This window comes from Pseudophryne corroboree, chromosome 1 (genome assembly GCF_028390025.1).
Source record: "Pseudophryne corroboree isolate aPseCor3 chromosome 1, aPseCor3.hap2, whole genome shotgun sequence".
NCBI lineage: Eukaryota > Metazoa > Chordata > Amphibia > Anura > Myobatrachidae > Pseudophryne > Pseudophryne corroboree.
The window spans coordinates 462,786,777-462,810,033 of record NC_086444.1 but is presented as its reverse complement, the minus strand read 5'-3'; the positions used below and the strand labels follow the sequence as shown (position 1 = coordinate 462,810,033).

General features: G+C 45.3%; 1 long non-coding RNA gene across 1 annotated transcript in view; it reads left to right on the top strand.

Moving 5' to 3' along the window:
• Positions 1 to 23,257, top strand: part of LOC134903492 (uncharacterized) — a 53,005-nt gene that overhangs the window by 3,683 nt on the left and 26,065 nt on the right. The window contains exon 2 of the long non-coding RNA XR_010175751.1: positions 12,935 to 13,051. This is a non-coding gene — a long non-coding RNA (uncharacterized LOC134903492). The remainder of the gene's footprint in view (positions 1 to 12,934; positions 13,052 to 23,257) is intronic.

Genomic DNA, 23,257 nt, shown 5'->3' with positions numbered 1-23,257 from the left:
TTACCACTTCTTACTTCAGATGATGGCAGGGCAGGTTCAGGCGTTTTTGGTGTTGCTCCAGTCTTCTGTACGTGGTGCCTGTACGCCGAAAGTGTCCCGCAATTCTTCTGGCCACCGACAGCATCTCTTGCACGCCCCTCTCGCTTTTTAAATAATTCTGCACCACCAAATTCAAGGTATGTGCAAAACATGGGACGTGCTGGAATTTGCCCATATTTAATGCACACACAATATTGCTGGCGTTGTCCGATGCCACAAATCCACAGGAGAGTCCAATTGGGGTAAGCCATTCTGCGATGATCTTCCTCAGTTGCCGTAAGAGGTTTTTAGCTGTGTGCGTATTCTGGAAAGCGGTGATACAAAGCGTAGCCTGCCTAGGAAAGAGTTGGCATTTGCGAGATGCTGCTACTGGTGCCGCCGCTGCTGTTCTTGCGGCGGGAGTCAATACATCTACCCAGTGGGCTGTCACAGTCATATAGTCCTCATTCTGCCCTGCTCCACTTGTCCACATGTCCGTGGTTAAGTGGACATTGGGTACAACTGCATTTTTTAGGACACTGGTGAGTCTTTTTCTGAGGTCTGTGTACATTTTCGGTATCGCCTGCCTAGAGAAATGGAACCTAGATGGTATTTGGTACCGGGGACACAGTACCTCAATCAAGTCTATAGTTGGCTCTGCAGTAATGATGGATACCGGAACCACGTTTCTCACCGCCCAGGATGCCAAGGCCTCAGTTATCCGCTTTGCAGCAGGATGACTGCTGTGATATTTAATCTTCCTCGCAAAGGACTGTTGGACAGTCAATTGCTTGGTGGAAGTAGTAAAAGTGGTCTTACCACTTCCCCTCTGGGATGACCATCGACTCCCAGCAGCAACAACAGCAGCGCCAGCAGCAGTAGGCGTTACACTCATGGATGCATCGGAGGAATCCCAGGCAGGAGAGGACTCGTCAGAATTGCCAGTGACATGGCCTGCAGGACTATTGGCATTCCTGGGGAAGGAGGAAATTGACACTGAGGGAGTTGGTGGGGTGGTTTGCGTGAGCTTGGTTACAAGAGGAAGGGATTTACTGGTCAGTGGACTGCTTCCGCTGTCGCCCAAAGTTTTTGAACTTGTCACTGACTTATGATGAATGCGCTGCAGGTGACGTATAAGGGAGGATGTTCCGAGGTGGTTAACGTCCTTACCCCTACTTATTACAGCTTGACAAAGGCAACACACGGCTTGACACCTGTTGTCCGCATTTCTGTTGAAATACTTCCACACCGAAGAGCTGATTTTTTTGGTATTTTCACCAGGCATGTCAATGGCCATATTCCTCCCACGGACAACAGGTGTCTCCCTGGGTGCCTGACTTAAACAAACCACCTCACCATCAGAATCCTCCTTGTCAATTTCCTCCCCAGCGCCAGCAACACCCATATCCTCCTCATCCTGGTGTACTTCAACACTGACATCTTCAATCTGACTATCAGGAACTGGACTGCGGGTGCTCCTTCCAGCACTTGCAGGGGGCGTGCAAATGGTGGAAGGCGCATGCTCTTCACGTCCAGTGTTGGGAAGGTCAGGCATCGCAACCGACACAATTGGACTCTCCTTGTGGATTTGTGATTTCGAAGAACGCACAGTTCTTTGCTGTGCTTTTGTCAGCTTAAGTCTTTTCATTTTTCTAGCGAGAGGCTGAGTGCTTCCATCCTCATGTGAAGCTGAACCACTAGCCATGAACATAGGCCAGGGCCTCAGCCGTTCCTTGCCACTCCGTGTGGTAAATGGCATATTGGCAAGTTTACGCTTCTCCTCCGACGATTTTATTTTAGATTTTTGAGTCCTTTTTTTACTGATATTTTGTGTTTTGGATTTTACATGCTCTGTACTATGACATTGGGCATCGGCCTTGGCAGACGACGTTGATGGAATTTCATCGTCTCGGCCATGACTAGTGGCAGCAGCTTCAGCACGAGGTGGAAGTGGATCTTGATCTTTCCCTATTTTTGGAACCTCAACATTTTTGTTCTCCATATTTTAATAGGCACAACTAAAAGGCACCTCAGGTAAACAATGGAGATGGATGGATACTAGTATACTTATGGATGACGAGTGACTGACGACACAGAGGTAGCCACAGCCGTGGACTACCGTACTGCGTCTGCTAGTATAGAGATGATAATGATATAAAAAATATATATATATCACTACTGCAGGTATATATAATATAATGACGGACCTGCTGGACACTGTCAGCAGACTCCTAAACTACTAGTATGAAGAAGATAGAAAAAAAAAACCCACCACAGGTAGGTATACAATTATGGACGAGCACTGACGACACAGAGGTAGCTACAGCCGTGGACTACCGTACTGCGTCTGCTAGTATAGAGATGATAATGATATAAAAAATATATATATATCACTACTGCAGGTATATATAATATAATGACGGACCTGCTGGACACTGTCAGCAGACTCCTAAACTACTAGTATGAAGAAGATAGAAAAAAAACCCCCACCACAGGTAGGTATACAATTATGGACGAGCACTGACGACACAGAGGTAGCCACAGCCGTGGACTACCGTACTGCGTCTGCTAATATAGAGATGATAAAGATGATAGAGATGAACAAAAAAAATATAACACTACTGCAGATAAATATTTATATAATATAATGAATGACGGACCTGCTGGACACTGTCCGCAGAATGCGTTTATAGAATAAAAAAAAAAACCACCACAGGAGTGTTTAACTTTTTCAGGCAGACAATATACTGGTGGTCACTGGTCAGTCACACTGGCAGCAAAAGTATGCACTGTACTCCTGCTATAACTGCACCCCAGTCTCCCCCACAATTCAGCTGTGTGAGCAGTGAGCACTCAGCACAGTCAGATATACATAGATGATATTATAATTTATCATGCAGCACACTGAGGCTGAGCACAGATATGGTATGTGACTGTGTATCGTTTTTTTTCAGGCAGAGAACGGATTATATTAAATAATAAAGTGGTCAGTCACTAGTAACTAACTATCAGCAAAACTCTGCACTCTGAGTACTCCTAATGCTCCCCAAAATTACTAAGTAATCAACTCAAGTGTCTCTATCTACTAACGGAGAGGACGCCAGCCACGTCCTCTCCCTATCAATCTCAATGCACGTGTGAAAATGGCGGCGACGCGCGGCTCCTTATATAGAATCCGAGTCTCGCGATAGAATACGAGCCTCGCGAGAATCCGACAGCGGGATGATGACGTTCGGGCGCGCTCGGGTTAGCCGAGCAAGGCGGGAAGATCCGAGTCTGCCTCGGACCCGTGTAAAAAGGCTGAAGTTCGGGGGGGTTCGGATTCCGAGGAACCGAACCTGCTCATCTCTATTTACCTTATATACATTGTTCCTCACAGTAGTGCCCCTTATTCACATTACATCACATCATATTGCTCTTTATTCACATTAGACCACACAGTAGTGCCCTTTCTATATGTTACGCCACCCAGTAGAGAACCTTATACACATAATGCCACACATTAGTAATGCATTTATACACACTATACCACACAGTAATTCCCCTTACACATATGACACATATTATTAATGTCCTTATAAACATAATGTGCCTTACTCATTATGCCAACCTTTATTAATGCCCTTATACACATTATGCCCCTTACACATATGCCGAACACTACTGCACAACCAACCTACCCGCACACAGCACTCACATGGCCGCTAACACAGTAACACTGTGACCTCTGCCTCAGCTTGGATACAGATGTGTCCTGTGTGCGACTGTGGCTGTATCTGCATACGAAATACTACGTTACATTGATTTACAGGAATACATTGTAACGTAGCATTTAGTATGCAAATACAGCCGCACTCACACACAGAATATAGGCATGCCGCATATCATTTTAATTAGCAGAAGCTGCTTGTGCCCCTAGGAATACCAAGTGCCCTAGGCATTTGCTATGCCTAGGGCTGGCTCTGATCCACTCAATGTAGAGTGATCAAGACCAGATTAACAATGGGGTGGATGGAGATATAGCTGCAGGCCTCTACACAAAAATAGGCCAATTATCATGATAGTATTATGATGACCAGCCACAGCTGGCCACAAGGTTGGTCCTAAATCATAGGTATTAAGATTATATATTTTCCTCACAAAATGATGCAATTTGTATACTTTACATATAGTGTAGAGGGTGTACATGACTACATGACACTGGCCACACCCTCACCGCACTAGTCACACCTCCTACTTCTTCTCATTATAGGCCTTTGAACATTTTAAGCCTCAGGCCCATGTGGTCTTTAATATGGCCCTGACAGTGATGCATAGTATATCAAGGCTTTATAAATAAACATTAATGATATTCATTATACTCCTGACCCTTTGTCTTAAGCTGGTATAAGGCCACGACCATAAAGTTACAGAACAGTACCTATAAAGTGTTTCCGTGTCTCTGCACCATGTACTATTCACATTACTAATAATAACTACATTTGCAATTATGCCACTTAAGTTTTCCCGTTAAGGGCAAAAATGGTAATTTAATGTTATTTGAAGAATGGCCAGAATGCATATGTTTAGCGGGGGAGAGCTATATGCAAATGAACTTTGCCAAACATGTCTTGGGTGCCTAGCCAGGGCCGAAGCTAGGATTTCTGCCCCCCCCCCCCCCCCCATGTCTCTACAGCAGTCTGTGTCCCCCCTTCCTGTATCACTGCAGCAGCCTGTGTCTCTCACCCCTATATCTCTGCAGCAGCCTGTGTTGGGTTATCCCTCCACGCATCACCACTTACTTCTCCTTGCTCCTTTGTAAGGCAGCGGTGGCGGCAGGCTCCTCACACATTGTTCTTCAGTGCGCGTGACTTCATGATGTTACACGGGGGGAAAAAAACATCACTGTGCCGGGTGATCCCAGTCCCTCTAGGCCTGCGCCCAGCCGATAAGTCCAGCGGTGCAGGCAGTGAGCCTGGTCACAATCACCGGACTGGGCATCAGCCTGGCAGTAGCTAATTATTGCACAGAAGGGTGAAGGCGATTTCCCAGGGCTTAAGGATGTCGGTGGGAAACACAAATGCACATAACTACTGTTCCACTGCACTCTCCACTACCATATCTAGGGAGTAAGTGGTATGTGACTACTTTGTTTAAACAAAAGATCATGGAAACTCTGCACTAAGCCTAGACTGTATACTATCAACATACCAAACTGCATTCTAGTGTAAGGCGATTGCAGAGTTTCCATGATTTACACAAAGTAGTTACATACCCAGTGTCAGACTGGGGTATGTAGGGCCCACCGGGAGAATGCAGTGGTAGGTGCCCATGTTTAGGGGTGTGGCCAGTCTGCAGAGGGGGTGTGGCCTGCCACCTCATTGGTTTGATTAACCATTAGAGAGTACAACGTCTGGGCCCCTACATAAATATATACAGTAAATTCAGCTGCTGCGTGCATGATAATGTACCAGAATAATAACAGCAATGCACTGTAGAAAATACACCATAGTCCAGTATAAGGTAACATATGTATAATGTATAATTCAAGTGCACAGTCTGGAACCTGATCCTTAGAGCAGGAGGTGGGCCCCCAGGCAGTGGGGCCCACCGGTGGTTTCCCCTGTACCCCTGTGGGCCAGTCCAAGCCTGTACATACCACTTGCACCCTAGGTATAGGAGTGGAGAGAGCCGTGGATGTTTATATAAACATGTGTTCAGGCAAGGGGGCATGCGGTGGCTGTTTTCTAATATTAGAACCTGACACATACTTTCAATGCATCATGTTCTCAGTACCAACATAGTTTTGTCGTCATGGGTCTTTTCAATGCAAGCTTCATTTCTTTCCAGCAGCCACCCATGAATACCATATTCCTTTGGTAGCACATTACTGTCAACAGTTGCTGTGAGATTAAAAGAATAAGACAGTTGGCTAATAGAAAAAGTGCGTTACTGCGGCCAGTTATCGGGAACACTGAAGGCTAAATCTGAATCAGTGCTCTTAATATTCTTACATTTCAGCAAGGCTCATAACTCCAACGTCATTATCTATTTATTATTTTTCTCACATTTATTTCAGGGTTCATTAAATCTAAGTTCAAGTTACTTTATTAGAAAGAGATGCCTGTAATATTCACAGATATATATGAGAGACTTGGAGGAATGAAAACTATTTCACTGGAGGGGGTATTAGGGAGTTAGTAATTTGACAATGCACATCTGATTCCACATTTAATTCCTACTGGAGTCTGCAGCTTTGAGTCATTCAGATCTTAAAATGGAAATCTACAGTGTATTCCTGCCATTGCGTGGAATTTTCTATTTACGCTTTCGACAATGTTCCAAGTTTTAACATTGTATTAATTTGTATTCCTTAGGTGCTACATTGTATTGGGACCCTTCCGGTACTACTAGCTGGTATTAATAAAGAATGTTGCCCCATATAGTCATTATTTAATAATAGTGCACCTGCATATTGTTTAATAAAAAAGTGCCCCTTATCATTTTAATGCAGTAATAGTTCCCCTGTATAGTTTTCAATTAATAATAGTTCCCCAACTGATATAATATTGGGGAGAAAATAAAATAACACATAGAAGTGACTTGGACTGCAGCAGAGGAGCCTCTAACACAAAGTGAGTTACTGTGCAGTACACCCGCCTACTTCATAAGTGGCCAGCAAATCAGAAGTGTCCTTTTATCCATCAGGTATAAAACTGACGACAATGGGGTTATCACCATCAGTAAGTAACACCCTTGATTGATAGTGCAATAAGACAATGGGGGCCCATCACCAACAGTTCCACTAAATTCCATGGGGGGAATTCAGTTATTTTAAAAGTTGGTTGGGTGTCTGTTTTTTCCCTGTCTATTCGATAGGAAAAAACAGACACCCAACTGACTTTTCAAACAATTGAATACCCCCCATATTTTTTTTCTTCTGGATATTACTATGTAAATTTGTAAACACCCAAGTTATCTCGGTGCATAGCATAGGCAATATTAGAGTTCAACAGAAAAGGCAGGTGTCATGGGTACAATAAGGCTTGGGACTTGGTTTACAAATGTAATTTCTTTCTTTTTTCTGCGTCAGGAAAACAGCCAATAACAAAGTCTCTTTGAAGTGCTGTAGTGAATAAGTAAAGGATCTTTAGCTCAAATCCTGATAGCAGACAAGCTAGGGAAATACCTTAAACCAGGGTCACAAAGTACTCATACTTGGGTAGCTACATCCACTGGCCCATCCAACCAGTATAATATGCTGTCTGTTGTCATACCTTTCTTCTTTAGATTTACAATTATACTGTTTATTTTATTGACTTTTTTTTCCCTTTTAATTTTCTACTTTGTGTTGACCAGAAGATCATGAATATTTAGGATACACAACTACTAATTTAGGGGAATTTCACATGCAGTACATAGAGAGGCCCCAACTATAAATAAAGAAACAGGGTACATAATTCTATATTCATTTTGGGATCAATGTACTTTTGTTGACTTCATAAGCTGATATAGATATAATAAACCCATATTTACTACAGATACCACCCTGCCTATTTTATACTATTGGAGAAACAATAGCAGACTGTATCTACCCTTCCCTACAGAAGAAAAGTGATGTATGCAGATCTCTGCATAGGTCTAGACACTACTGCTGCGTCATCATTCCACTCTCACTAGCTTTGAAATAACATGAATACCTTTTGTTGGTTTTAAACTTACTGACGTTGGGCAGATGACTCAGTGCAGGGAGTCAGACGTCAGAAAAGAGAAACATGTCCTCCCTTACCTCGCACAAGAGTCGGTAATGTTAGACAGAAACCCTTTAAATACACAAAGTTCGATTTATCATATATTTGTGATTCATTTTAAATCGAAAATATTTTGCGGTGCAGTACTGTACTGTACTTTACAATGGGTGAGATGTACTAAGTAGTGATAGAAGTGGAGAAGTGAGTCAGTGGAGAAGTTGCCCATGGCAACCACTCAGCATTGATGTAAACTTTATAATTAGCATAACATAGAAGTATATAGAGCAGCTGATTGGTTGCCATGGGCAACTTCTCCACTGGCTCACTTCTCCACCTTTATTACTGCATAGTACATCTCCCCCTAAGCCCATTAATGTAGGTTGTATAAATCAACAGTTCTACTATACTTTTTCATGTGGATGCTTCAGGTGCATATGGGGTATAGGGATGTAGTTGTGTGACCGGTGGTCTCCTCACAATACCGATACCGGGATCCAACCTCCTAACAATCCCGATAGTCGGCATGTCGACTTAAAGGGAATATTCTCGCTCGTGGGTGAAGCGGTGGCGAGCGCAGCAAGTCCGCAAGGGGCTTCATTGCGCTCGCCCCCCCAGCCGGGCATCTCGCAGCCTCGATCCTGACATCAGTGTGGTGGCCGGTGGTCTCCTGACCGACGGTCACGCAAACCCAGCTCGGGGTATAGAGTATCCTTTGCAGTGTTTGAGGTTGGACAAATGTAAGATCTTGTTCCCTGTCCTCTGAATTTCAATGCCATTGCCGTTTAGTTGGGCTATTGCTATAATGATTTCCAGAAAGACACAAAAACACCCCTACATAAGAAGGAAATAGATTTAGGAGACAGGAGAACTCTTGTTTATCTATCGCAGTTGAGCACGTCTCTCTTATGTATTGGTTTTGGAACAAATATAACTCTTATTTAGGGGAATTTGAAACTCTCCAGTAAATGAGGAATAACTGGGGTTTTCTTGCATATGTATGATTGAGCTTGATGTCTGATTACACTCATTCATTGCAGGACAATACAACTGTGCGATACTGTCGGGAAAATAGGAAACTGGTAGAAAGCTGATTAGCAGATTTATTTTTAGCTTAACTACTTTGTTAAATGATAAATATTTCTTAGAATACATTGACGGATAAAAGCTAACATCCACCCAGTATAGTTTTCATGCCATGACATTACTTTTCAATGTACAACATGACCATAATGAAAATTTCCCCATTTAGATTTGTCTGTAGTTCTAATAGGCACAACGCCATGAAATTTAGGGGGGAATTCAATTAGTACTGGTAATTTACCATAGGCTAATTGACCCCCCAGGACTATTTAATTAGCCCAGAAGTAAGCCTGTCAGCAGCACTTATCTGGGGTATTTTTTCATGTCCGAACAGATGTGAAAAAAAAATCTCTTGATAACTTGGGGTTTAACGGGTGCTGTGACCCTGTTAACACACAAATCTGCTAACTTTTCACGGATTCTGTGTGATAACACCCATTAAAACGTGTTAACTTCCGTTAACAGGCTAAGTTAACTGGTGTTAACAAGGGGCTCGGGTGAAAAAGGGCTGGGATTGACTAGCCCCGGGCATTAAAGCTTGAGTCTACCACCCTTTTTTCACCCACGGTAATTTACCATAGATAACTGACTTCTCCTCTTAGTAAGTAAATTACTCAAGGCAAGGGGAGAAGAATTCCATGAAAAAATTTTTTTTTCCAAAAAACTTCTAAATATATTCTTAAACTGATATTCTTGACTTCAATAAGTAAAATAAATCAACAATTTTTTGTTTTATTTGAAAAATTTTTTATCAGATAAGTTTATGAAGTCAATAATTTTCATTCTTTTCTTAAACACAAATTCAGTGCATAACGTTTTGGGTAGATTGAGTTCCCTCTGTAGTCAGCCATGTAGCTTTTACTAACAATCTTACTGAGAGAGAAAATCATGGCAGCTTCCAATCAACAAAGGCCAAGATCATAGTACTGAGCAGTGATGGCTAACCTTGACACTCCAGCTGTTGTTTAACTACACATCCCAGCATGCCCTGCTACAGTTTTGCTATTTGGCCTTGCTAAAACTGATGCAGGGCATGCTGGGATGTGTAGTTCAACAACAGCTGGAGTGTCAAGGTTAGCCATCACTGGTACTGAGGAAGGCCAGTGTTTACATGCTTTTTGAGTTGAAAATTCAGACAAGAAAAATAACAGTAGTATAAGTGGTTAAATGAACACTGTTGCAGAGGGTACAGTGGCTCTTTGGGACACAGAGGTAAGAGGGCTGGGTGGAGTGTCCTTCCTTTCAGGAGAACACTGCTCTTATGTATATATGACACCAAATGTCAGCTCCTCCGCACTGACAGGAATCAGGTGCTGCAGTGAGAAAGTCTCCTACAAGCACCCGGCTCCTGTCATAGAAGAGGAGCCAACAGCGCACGGAGACTGTCTCTGGGGGAAGCCCAGCATCTCCGGAGATGCTGGGCATGCCCCCAGAGAGGCGATTCCGGGATCCCCGCAAAGCCACGTCCCCTACGTGTAAGACCATGCTCCCTTTTTTGCCACGAGCGCGGCAGGAGATCAGGGGTGCGCACCGGGTGTCACCACACCCGGTGATGCCTCTGCCCGAATGTACCAATAATCACATCTAGAGAAAGCATCCTGACCCCGCAATGTGTTTGAAGTGAAGTGTCTGCTGACTATGAATGTGTGACGACCATTGCTGGGATGGTTGCGGAGGAACCCTCTCCTGGTATATTTGGCAGAATGTAGCCCATGGGCTACAGCGGCTAGCACTATCTTCAGCTTTGCAGTCCCCATTGAAACCTATGGGGTGTGTAGCTCCTGTCAGACAAATCTGCTGCAGTCCCTCTTTGTAGGGTGATGCACAATATTTGCGGGTATCCTGTGAAATGTGAGATGTGCCACAAATATGAATGATTAATTGGCCACTATATGCAATACAAAGCCTGCACTGAAATTCAGTTAAACTAGGAGGAGAAACTCAATACACAGCCAGATGGTTAACAACGTCTACTCTGTCTTATCGCACATGCTAAACATACTTGATTTGGTAGTCAAGAACTATGCTGCTGTTCTGATATGCTGTATTATATATTATTGTTATTTATTTGATATTTATTGATATATTTTGTGTTAGAAAGTGAAGGACTTATTACAGCATGGCAGAGTGAGGTATAAATTGGTACACTGGTATTTGCTTTGTGGCTGATTATACCATTAGGCTTGTTCATTAACAGAGGCTAAGATTTTGTCTCACAAGTTAAAATGTGTAATTTCTAAATACAGACATAGGTCTAAAGTTTTGTGTCTTTAGAAATGTCATTAGTCCCAATTTTCTGATGCAATTCTTACCATATATTCTTATTTTCATTCATTACTGAATGGTGTTTAAACAGAAAAATTATAATCAAATTCAGAAAACTTGACATTGAAACGATATTGTAAAGCCGCAAGTACCACCAGTACAGTACACATGAGTGACATGATGTGTTTAAATATATTTGAAATGTTAAAAAACCTAGGTGAGCGAGATCTACTACTTACTGAAAACAGAAGGTGGTCTGGCATTCCCTAATTTGTGCCAGTGCCAGTGTGCTTAGCCAATTGAGAGTCTGTTTTATGCTTGACTCCCCAAAACCGTTGGTCCTTATAGAATGGAATATGTTCCACTTGTCCTCTATGACAGACCTGCTGTGGCTTCCCAGTCTGTCAAGGTGCACTTTCTGACCACCTCTAAAGCCGCATTGGCTATTATGAAAGCTTGTAATACATTAGTACATACATTGCTCAAAAGAAGTGTTGCTTGCCCATAATCTCTCTCTCATTGGTATAGCCAGATTACACCTGAATCTACAGCTCACTACTTGGCATGACAAGGGAGCGGTAACTTTGCATCTGATGGAATTGTACAAATTTGTCACTGGCAACAATTCTCCATCCCACCCAATCTAAACTACTTGATATCCCGAACATTTTTGCAGAATTTGCTTTGTCAAATCCCAGTCTAGCCGTTACTGAGTGGAAAGCACTATGACCTGGAAACGGCAGGATGTGAATACTTTAGCTAGGCCTCCTCTCCTTTAATCTAGTGGTTTGAGTGGGCCTATTATCTTGCAGAAAAGTGAGACTCTTTTACTCTTCTGGACACAGAAATCTAATGTTATCTAAAGATCTTCTGATCCCTTCCCAGCAGCATCCATGCTCCTCCCTTCTGATCTATTGCTATCACTTTACTACATGCAGGTTCTTATCAGCACAAACTCACCCTGGCACAAAAAATATAGGGATCTTGTAAGGATTCCGGCTGTCGAAATACTGATGCTGGAATCCTAACACTGCCCCGAAAGCTAGTGCCTGCATCCCGATTGAGATCACAATCCTGGTGCCAGCATCCAGACAGCTAAGATCCCGCTCGAGTGACTGCCAGGCCGCCAAACGGTAAGCTGCGGGGGGGATGGGGGGGGGGTTTAGGTTTTTTTTTTGGGGGGGGGGGCGGGGGGAGGGATAGGGTTAGGCTGTGGGAAGGGGGGGTTAAGTTTAGGCTGCGGTGAGGGGGGGTTAGGTTTAAGCACCCACGGGGAGGGTTAGGCTGCGAGGGGGTAGGGAGGGTTAGGTTTTGGCTCTGGGAAGGGGGGGTTAGGTTAAGGCACCACCGGGGAGGGTTAGGGTTAGGCTTTGAGGGAGGTTGGTTAGGTTTAGGCTGCAGAAAGTGAGGGGTAGGAGGTTAGAAGGATTCTAAACATCGGGTTGCCGCGGTCGGTATCCTGACTGCCAGCATCCCAACTGTCAGTATTTCAGCCCCAACCCGAAATATACACTAACTAAAATATCAGTTTACCAGGCCCCACTGCCATCAAAGATAAACTGACCCCAAAAGCTGCAGCGTCAGAGACTATTTTCATTCTATAAAGTACACTCCATTCTGCATCTGAACTAATATGTATGCATTGCTATTGGCACAAGTAGAGGTAAAGAGACAGGAGATAATAACAGTTGTAGAAAACTGTAATAAAAGCCTTACATGATATAAAGGTAGGTTGTGTTGCAGGTAAAACAGAAAAGTCACTGTGATATGTTAGCACACCAACTTTCTTTTTTGATGTATTGAATTATTTGTCAGTGACTGTATGTAACATTTTTATGCAGATGGAGCCTGGTGACTTTGTACTGTGTGTTCTACTGTTGTACTGTGCCAAAGGGGAAACAAGCTGACAAAGGCCTCACGTGTACTGGAAAAGAACCTAAACTGTTACTAAACTTCTGGTAAAGATCACTAACAATAACAATTGTCTTTCTTCTGTAATCTACGTTTCCCAACTCAGTTCTCTGCTTTGCGCGAAACATTTGCATTAATGGACTATATTGTCATATTTTTATTTAAGTATGCACCATAATTAATAAGCCTATAGTCCAGTGGCATATCTGTAATAGGTGCAGGGTGTGCAGTGCACACAGGTCCAGGGAGGTCCACACCGCACACCCTGCACCCATATATTATAATCACCTCTCTGGAGTCCTGCGCCTACTCAAATCACCGTGAAAGTGGAATGCCAGTCATTTTCCCAGAGGTTTGTGCAAGAGAAGTAGAGAAATGGCAGTCACCACCCACTTTTCATGACCTCATCTTTGTGTGCCAAAGAAAGTCAACTTCTAATGACTTCACATTTTGCAGGGCTAACTTGGGTTAGTGTGAAAGGGGTCGGCCGACCCAGGGTATAACCCGGTTCCAAAGTACAATGTAAGATCTGTAATACAGGTTGACATCGTATTCAGTATTCAGGCGGGGCTTCTGACCTGTGCTATTAGGGATTTGTCCAACATATATGCTCGATTTATTCATAGGAAAATATGGTATTAGTAATAAATTTGCAGATTTCATATTGTATCATTATACCAATGTGCTTGTATACATTAGTTGGAAATATCTGAGATTAGTCATTCTTTGTAAGTATGATACTGGAGTAATATATTCATATTATTTTATTAAAATTCACCTAACACAAAGAATGGGTGCAATTTATTTTTTTATTTATATATATTTTTTGTTTCTAAGAAAATGTTAATATTCAAAAAAGAAAAATATATTGTGGTATCAGGTCAGATTTATCACCCGGTTCCTAGTTAGTGCATTATGTGAACTAGTAATTGTACATTATACTATGTACCCTTTCAAAGGAATGCAACTGTATTATTTTATTTACTGGTATCAGCTAAAAAATAAAACAATATGTCAGGCCTGCTCCAAGAGTGGGCCACATGAGTGGATGTGTCACATGATGGGCTTACATCCTCTCATATGTGTAGATGCAAGCCAGTGAAGGGGTAGATGCAATGTTCCCTGCTCCAACTGGATCATGGACTACCCCCCCATCCCCCATCCCACCCTCCTGGATACATACTGCTCAGCGGTCTCTGTCCAGGAGAGGGGGGGAGGGAGTAGTCCATGCTCCAGGGGAAGGGAAGGGGGGGGGGGGGTTGCATCACCCCTTTGCTGGCTTCTGCGCCAATGCATCCACTTCTCCTCTGCTACTCTCTTCTGCCAGGTACGACCATATGCTGCCAAACCTTAAATAATGCTGTGGGAATTTAATGCATACTTACCTACTCTCCCGGATTCTGCGGGAGACACCCGGTTTTTCGAGTAGTCCCCCGCAGCCCCGGAAGAGTGGGCACACCTCCCGCATTCTGCCCACTTCCTAGTGAAGTGGGCGGAATGTGAAAAAAGACATAGCGAAATCGCGGACTGGCGGAGGGGGCGGAGCCTAATGACGCAATTATATGCTAATCGCATCATTTTAGCTCCACCCCCTATGCAAATATTACCCAACTGTGCACTTTTCCTGTGAGTAGGCGGGGCTTAATGATGTAATTATGTCAGCCCCGCCCTCAGTGCCGCCCACCTGCTTCTCCTCTCCGGGAGATGCCCGGAGAGGAGATTTGAAAAGTCGGTAAGTTTGGATTGCCATAGGCAAGGGCGTGGCTACCATAGGTGCACGGAGTGCAGCTGCTATGGGGCGCAGAGCTGAGAGGGGCCACCTTCCCTGTCACAGTTACATTTGTTATATACATTTACAAATGTTTGCCTTGTTGCCTACAATATATATTGTTATGCCCCTTACCTGCTCATTTTAATGTGGTATATAAATGAACAGAATGGCATTGTAATGTTACATAACATGAATTGGGGCACTGTAATGTGGCACAATATGAAGTGGAGGCACTATAGTATGACATGATATAAACTGGGGGCACTGTAATATAACATAATATAAAATGGACTGCTTTGGAGAGCATTGGGTCAGGGGCCCCTTCAAATGTTGCTATGGGGCCCACAAAGTTCTGACTATGCCCTTGGGCATAGGCCATGTGTCTGCAACCTGCTGCTCTCCAGCTGCTGTGGAACTACACATCCCAGCATGCCCTGCTTCAGTTTTAGCATGCCTTAAAAGCAAAACTGTGGCATGGCATGCTGGGATGTATAGTTCCACAGCAGCTGGAGAGCCGCAGGCTGCAGACCCATGGCATAGGCTATTCAATAAAATAAAACGAATTAAATGCCATTAAAATCATTTTTGCTGTGTAGCCCTGGCTCTGCCATATGAAGGACAGCCTTTCACAGTGTACTCGCCCTTGTCCTTGTGGGAGTGCATGCGTTTTATTTCTCAACCAGCAACGTATGTACTCGCCCTTGTCCTTGTGGGAGTGCATGCGTTTTATTTCTCAACCAGCAACGCATGTTTATTGTTTTGGGAGACATATACTGTACTTTGTACCTTGCCTTAAACTGAACATTTAGTCATTGCAGTGATTGTAAATACATCCTAACAGGAGCCTGTGTGTGCCTTAATACCTGAACTGCTAAATAGTTACGCAGCAATGTTTCAAAAGATAAGCTAATCGGGAATCAACATTGTGGATAACACAACACAATAAGACACGCACGCGGGCAGCATCAGCACACGCTATTCAGCAGGCTTCCATGGAAAAAAGCACCACTTGCTGTCGCTTTTACTTTTTTGTGAATTAACTAGGTCATAAATAGCGTAGTGAACAAAATAATTACCTTAAGGAGCCAAACACAATTGCATGTTGTGTTTTAGACTTTAGTGTATAATAGTGCTTGCTTTTATTACTGCCGATTGCTATTTGCTTTAGTTTTTTAACTGGGAGTCTTAATTGCCTTCAGGAACATACATTCTGTTCTCTGCAAGCTCTAAGGACAGTAACGGGAGGTGAAAATAACGCGTGCCTGTCACTTGTTGATTTTTTGGAGGTAGGGTTCGGAAAAAATGTGCAACATTTAGAAATCACTGTGAGACAATGAAATTGTACGTCATCTTCCATAGTCTAACACAGTCATATACTCCCTACTATGAAACCACATGCAATACATTATGTAAAAAAATTGCAATTTACTGATTAGCCGTTTTGATGTGCTATTGTCTTATTTTGGATCATACTGTAATATTTAACTAGTATTTAACAGGTGAAATGAGGACACTCTAAACTCAGGCAAATAAATTTCTCTTCCTTTCATGTTATCACAGTACCATCCATTCCCTAATCTCCATGGAGTAATAGGAACAGCTGGTACAACTGCCACTTCTGTGGAGAAACAGACAATTCAGGTCATCCACCTTCCTAGTGGTCTAACAGGTGGTAGTTTACTGGTCCATAGTGCTCCTGATAGATTGTTCAACTTGCATACGTAGCTAATTTAATGGGTACATGCAATTTGAAAACGCTGCAGAGCAGATACAGACTAGAACGAACAAAAAACAGGTTATACTTTAGGCTGCTTTCAACTTTAGGCTACGGCTATGTACTTCTCACAGATTGTTCAGTGCTTTGTAAAGGGATGGCACCTAATGGTACTAATAATAATACAGCAAAAGACTCATTTACCATTTCCAGTTTGCAGATGGGTCCCAAGACACAAATTATACGCAGAAGGCCTGATTCTGATTTGGAAAAAAAGCGAGAAAAAACAAATGAATATCGTAACTGTGCATCTGGGCTAAACCATGTTGCACTGCAGGTGGGGCAGAAGTTAAGGTGCATATACACTGAGCGCTTTCCCACCCTGCCCAGCGATGTCAGCGTTGGTGAGCGGCTTTCCATAGCAGGACGCTATGGAAAGCCACTCACCCCGCCGTTCAACTACTGGTAATACCAGTAGATGAACGGCGGCCGCCAGCGATGAAGCAGGAGCGCGCCTTAGCGATCACCGCTCATCGTTTGGGCATACACACTGGGTGGCTTTGAGCTGAAAGCAACTCAACACACCAAAAGTCATCTGCTTTCAGCTCAAAATCGCCCAGTGTGTATGGGCCTTAACTTGTGCAGGGAGATTTAGATTTGGGTGGAGTGTGTTCAAATTAAATTCTGCATTACAGTATAATAATACAGCTGTCTAATATTTGTGGTCTGAATGCAAAAGCAGCCGGTATTTACCCTAAAGCAACATGGTTTGTTCCAGATACAAAGTGCTTTTTTTGCTTTACTTCCAAATCCGAATCAGGCCTGAGTCGGACGCATCTTAACCACTTGCCTGGCATGGTCGCATCAGATATGACCACACCAGGTTGGGTTTACCTGACATGACTGATGCAACCAGTCAGAAACGCCCAGTGGGCAGCTGTGGGAAGAGAATCTTCCAGCAGCCTCCAATCTCAGAGGGGCATGGACATATAGGATAAAACTCTATTTTCAGATGTTATTGCTTGCTGTGCACACTTGCATTACAGGCTTAAATGAGGTGCACTCTTTTAAGTTTTAGGCCAAGGGCCAAAGGCAGAGGCGGAACTACCGCCAGTGCAAGCAGTGCGTTGCACTGGGGCCCGCCTCTGTCCAGGGGCCCAAGCATGTAATGAGTCAAATTGACTCATTACATGCCGCTGTGCGCTGCGGGCAACCGCTGCCCGCAGCGCACAGCCGCCCACAGAGGAGAGGAGCAGCGGCACGGACGGGGGAAGGAGGAGGAGGGAGGTGAAGGAGGGAGCCGCAGCAGTGCTTTGTTACTGGTAGAGGCGCTGCTGCTGCTGCCCCTCTGCTTCACTATAGGCTGTCTTCAGAGAACAGCCTATAGTGAAGCAGAGGGGCAGCAGCAGCAGCGCCTCCACCAATAACACAGTGATGCTGCGGCTCCCTCCTCCACCTCCCTCCTCCTCATTCTCTACTGCCCAGGAATCGTCTGACGCTGCACCGAGGAGCCTGAGCCAGTGGAGAGGGTAAGTATAATTCTTCTTTCTTTCTCTTTCTTTCTTTCTTTCTTTCTTTCTTTCTTTCTTTCTTTCTTTCTTTCTTTCTTTCTTTCTTTCTTTCTTTCTTTCTTTCTTTCTCTTTCTTTCCTACAAAAAAGGGGGACTGTGTGCCGCAATGTGTAAAAACGGGGAATCTGCCTGCCGCAATGTGTAAAAATGGGGAATCTGCCTGCCGCAATGTGTAAAAATGGGGAATCTGCCTGCCGTAATGTGTAAAAACGGGGAATCTGCCTGCCGCTATGTGTAAAAATGGGGAATCTGCCTGCCGTAATGTGTAAAAACGGGGAATCTGCCTGCCGCTATGTGTAACAAGGACACGCTGTCTGCTGCAATGTGTAACAATGGGGAATCTGCCTGCCGCTATGTGTAAAAATGGGGAATCTGCCTGCCGTAATGTGTAAAAACGGGGAATCTGCCTGCCGCTATGTGTAACAAGGACACGCTGTCTGCCGCAATGTGTAAAAAGGGGGAATCTGCCTGCCGTAATGTGTAAAAAGGGGGAATCTGCCTGCCGTTATGTGTAAAAAGGGGGAATCTGCCTGCCGCTATGTGTAACAAGGACACGCTGTCTGCCGCAATGTGTAAAAAGGGGGAATCTGCCTGCCGTAATGTGTAACAAGGGCACGCAGTCTGCCGTAATGTGTAAAAAGGGGACGCTGTCTGCCATTATGTGTAAAAAGGGCACGCTGTCTGCCGTTATGTGTAAAAAGTGTACGCTGTCTGCCGCTATGTTTAACAAGGGCACGCTGTCTGCCGTTATGTGAAAAAAGTGTACGCTGTCTGACGCTATGTTTAACAAGAGCACGCTGTCTGCCGTTATGTGAAAAAAGTGTACGCTGTCTGCCGCTATGTGTAACAAGGGCACGCTGTCTGCCGTTATGTGTAAAAAGGGCACGCTGTCTGCCGTTATGTGTATGGTCTCTACCTGGTGTAGTGGTGCTACTGTGCAGCGTAATTTGAATAATGGAGACTACTGTGCACCGTTTTATGAATTGGTATTATTTTGTGGCCACACCCCTTCCCCACGAAGCCACGCCACTATGTATTTTTGCGTGCGCCTACGGCGCGCACTGCCCCTGTTTTGCATGCAGGGGTGGGGCTCCAATGCCGTTTCTTGCACACAGTGCTAAAATGTCTAGTTACGGCACTGTTGCTAGGTATCCACTTCCCTGAGCAGGTCCCCCTCACCAGATCCTCTCCAGGGGTGAGGGGGTGTACTTGGATGGGATGGGGCGGGGGGGGGGGCAAGCCATTTTGTCGCACATGGGCCCACCGCTCGCTAGTTCCGCCAGTGGCCAAAGGATCACATATCTATATAACCAGTTAAAAACTATTTTCTTTCCTAAATAAAGAAAACCAAACAGAAGAACAATTATTGTAGCCCTTTAAGTGCTGTACTGCATTGCAGAATTCATGAGATGTAAAATGACTAAAAATAATTAACCGAATAAAAATATTGGTACAATTATTAGTGTTTATTTGTGCTTAGGCTCATAAATGAGATTTCATATCACAATAACTAGCAAACTTAATTACAATAACAAACTTAAGTCTAATTAAATAAATCAATAGATAGATTTTTTTTTTCCTGGCATATAAGAAGCCATTGTCTTGTTCGCAATAATTTCCTGAAATCATTAAACTTCAGTTTGTGGGCCAAATGTAATAACCTGCAAGTGCAATTTAGGGCCTAATTCAGACCTGATCGCATGTTTTGAGTAGCCCTCTGCCTGCGCAGCTTAGCTGCAAAGTCTGATGGCTACCCGCAATGTTAAAGGTCACATAGGCTGCATGTAATGTCACGCAGCCACCGTGACCCGCCCCACAAACGGTCCAGACATGCCTGCGTTGCCCGGACCGCGCCCCTAAAATGTAGTTTCGATGCCCACAAAGCGCGGTGTTGACGCCCCATTCCCACCCTCCTCAAGGTCTAAAACTGCAATCTGAAGACAACACAGTTTAGGACCTTGCACATGCGCGCACCGGTGTACGCGCATGCGCAGATGTGCAGAAATCGCTTCATATCAATGTTTGACCATGTTTCCGCTTGGGACAGCATGACTGGAGGGAGGCCGTAGAGTATCTATACTGGGTGTAGTGTGTGTGGTCAGAGGCGTCACTAGGGTTGGTGTCACCCGGTGTGGTAACTCATGGTGTCACCCCCCATGGACCTCCTCCCCTATCACACCATAAGGAATCCTGGCGGGGGAGGTGATGGGGCGGCGACGCACCGTTTGAGGGGCGTGGTCCGGACAACGCAGACGTTTCTGGACCATTTGTTGGGTGGGCCGCAGCGGTTGCATGACGGCACACGCAGCAGCTGCGACCCAAAAGATGGCGGCCCGGCGACTGCCTTCACAGCTAGGCTGCAGAAGCAGAGGGCTACCCTTAAAATGCGAGCGCATCTCTGTATAGCAATGCACTCGTGTATAAGTGGGGGGGGGGGGGGCGGACGCAGCATGTGGGGCGGCCTTGCCCTGTGCTGGGCGGCCCCCCTCATGCTAGAGAAAGCAGTTGTAGTTTTGCTACTTTTAGGGGGAGATTCAAATGTTTGAAAAGTCGGTTGGGTGTCTGTTTTTTCCTGTCTATTAGATAGGAAAAAACAGACTCCCAACTGACTTTTCAAACAATTGAATAGCCCCCTTAGCATACTAAACCGCAGCTCATCTGGTGAAATGTGGTGACATGTGGGGAAATGGGGTATCATGTGGGGATATGGGGTATCATGTGGTGTCTTGGTGGTGACATGGGGTATCATGTGGTGTCTTGGTGGTGACATGGGGTATCATGTGGTGTCTTGGTGGTGACATGGGGTATCATGCGGTGTCTTGGTGGTGACATGGGGTATCATGTGGTGTTTTAGAGCTGACATGGGGTATCATGTGGTGTCTTAGAGGTGACATGGGGTATCGTGTGGTGTCTTAAAGGTGACATGGGGTATTATGTGGTGTCTTAGAGGTGGCATGGGATTTACTTGGTGGTGGCACTGATTAACCAATTTCCCCTAAACAGCAACCGCAGACATATCCCTGTCCAAGAACCCATTACTGAAGCCCCCCCCCCCCCCCCGTTTCCGTGCATCCATTACCCCATCTCTCCCCAATTCATTATCAATCCCGCCTTCCAACACCCGTTAGCACATTAATCCACCCACACTATCAGCTCACATAAAGCTCCCCTCACACAGCACCACCCATACTACACTCAAACAGGACCCATACTACGCTCACACAGCAGCACCCATACTACGTCACACAGCACTCATACTACACTCAAACTGCACCCATACTACGTCACACAGCACTCATACTACACTCAAACTGCACCCATAGTACGTCACACAGCACTCATACTACACTCAAACTGCACCCATACTACGCTCTCAGAGCAGCACCCATACTATGCTCAAACTGCACCCATACTACGCTCACACAGCAGCACCCATACTACGTCTCACAGCACTCATACTACGCTCACACAGCAGCACCCATACTACGCTCACACAGAGGCACCCATACTACGCTCACAGCACCCATACTACTCTCACACAGCACCCATACTACGCTCACACAGCACCCATACTACGCTCACACAGCACCCATACTACGCTCACACAGCACCCAATCTACGCTCACACAGCGCCCATACTACACGGCACCCATACCACTCTCACACAGCACCCATACTATGCTCACACAGCACCATACTACACGGCACCCATACCACTCTCACACAGCACCCATACTATGCTCACACAGCACTCATACTACTCTCACACAGCACCCATACTACACAGCACTCATATTACGCTCACACAGCGGCCATACTACGCTCACACAGCACCCATACTACACGGCACCCAAACCACTCTCACAGCACCCATATTACGCTCACACAGCACCCATACTGCACTCACACGGCACCCATACCACGCTCACACAGCACCCATACTACGCTCACAGAGCACCCATACTACACGGCACCCATACCACTCTCACACAGCACCCATATTACGCTCACACAGCACCCATACTGCACTCACACGGCACCCATACCACTCTCACACAGCACCCATACTACGCTCACACAGCACCCATACTACACGGCACCCATACCACTCTCACACAGCACCCATACTATGCTCACACAGCACCCATACTGCACTCACACGGCACCCATACCACTCTCACACAGCACCCATACTACACAGCACCCATACTACACACACAGCACCCATACTACACTCACACAGCACCCATACTACACAGCACCCATACTACGCTCCCACAGCACCCGTACTACTCTCATACAGCACCCATACTATGCTCACACAGCACCCATACTACTCTCACACAGCAGCCATACTACACAGTACTCATACTTAACTCACACAGCCCCAATTAGCTCCCCCACCTAGCACTAAACCCAACAATTTGTACATCCCAATGCCCATTAACACATTCACCCCCATACAGACACACACACACACACACACACACACACACACACACACACACACACACACACACACACACACACACACACATTCATTTCATAAATCGATTCTGCTCATCGTGGAGCATTTACAGAAGTTACCTGGCATCATGCATCAATATCAGCAGCAGCTGCTCCTTCCTCCTGTAGGATAGTGTGGGAGGCGGAGCTTGTGTGTGTCACTGTCTGGCTCAGTCAGGACCCGAGTGGACTCTGGAGGAGAGGGGAGGGGCGGCCAGAGCACTGCCTGCACGGCTCTGTGGCTGCTGCCTGCTGATCTCACTGACAGGTGAGAATGTCGGGCTTTAGGAGGCGGGGCCTGGGAGGAGGGGGTGTGGCCATAGCCGTGGACCATACTTTGTCTTTGTCAGTGAGGGGATGGGGGTGCATGCATGTGAGTGTGCGACTCGCTTTGGTGTCACCCTATTGAAGGGTGACACCCGGGTGCGGGCCGCACCCCCCGCACCCACCTCATGACGCCACTGTGTGTGGTGTATATGGACCCCTGGGTCCAGGGGGGCACACCCAGCACCCATATTTTAATACTTGCCTCTCCAGAGTCCTCCACCGGCGGCAATCGCGCTGCACAAATCACTAGGAAAATTACCATTGTCCCTGTGTTTTGCGCATGTGCAATAGGAAAATCACTGGATAACTGGTGCAGCTGCCATTTTCCTGGAGACCTGTGCATGTGCACTAGACTTTGGGATAG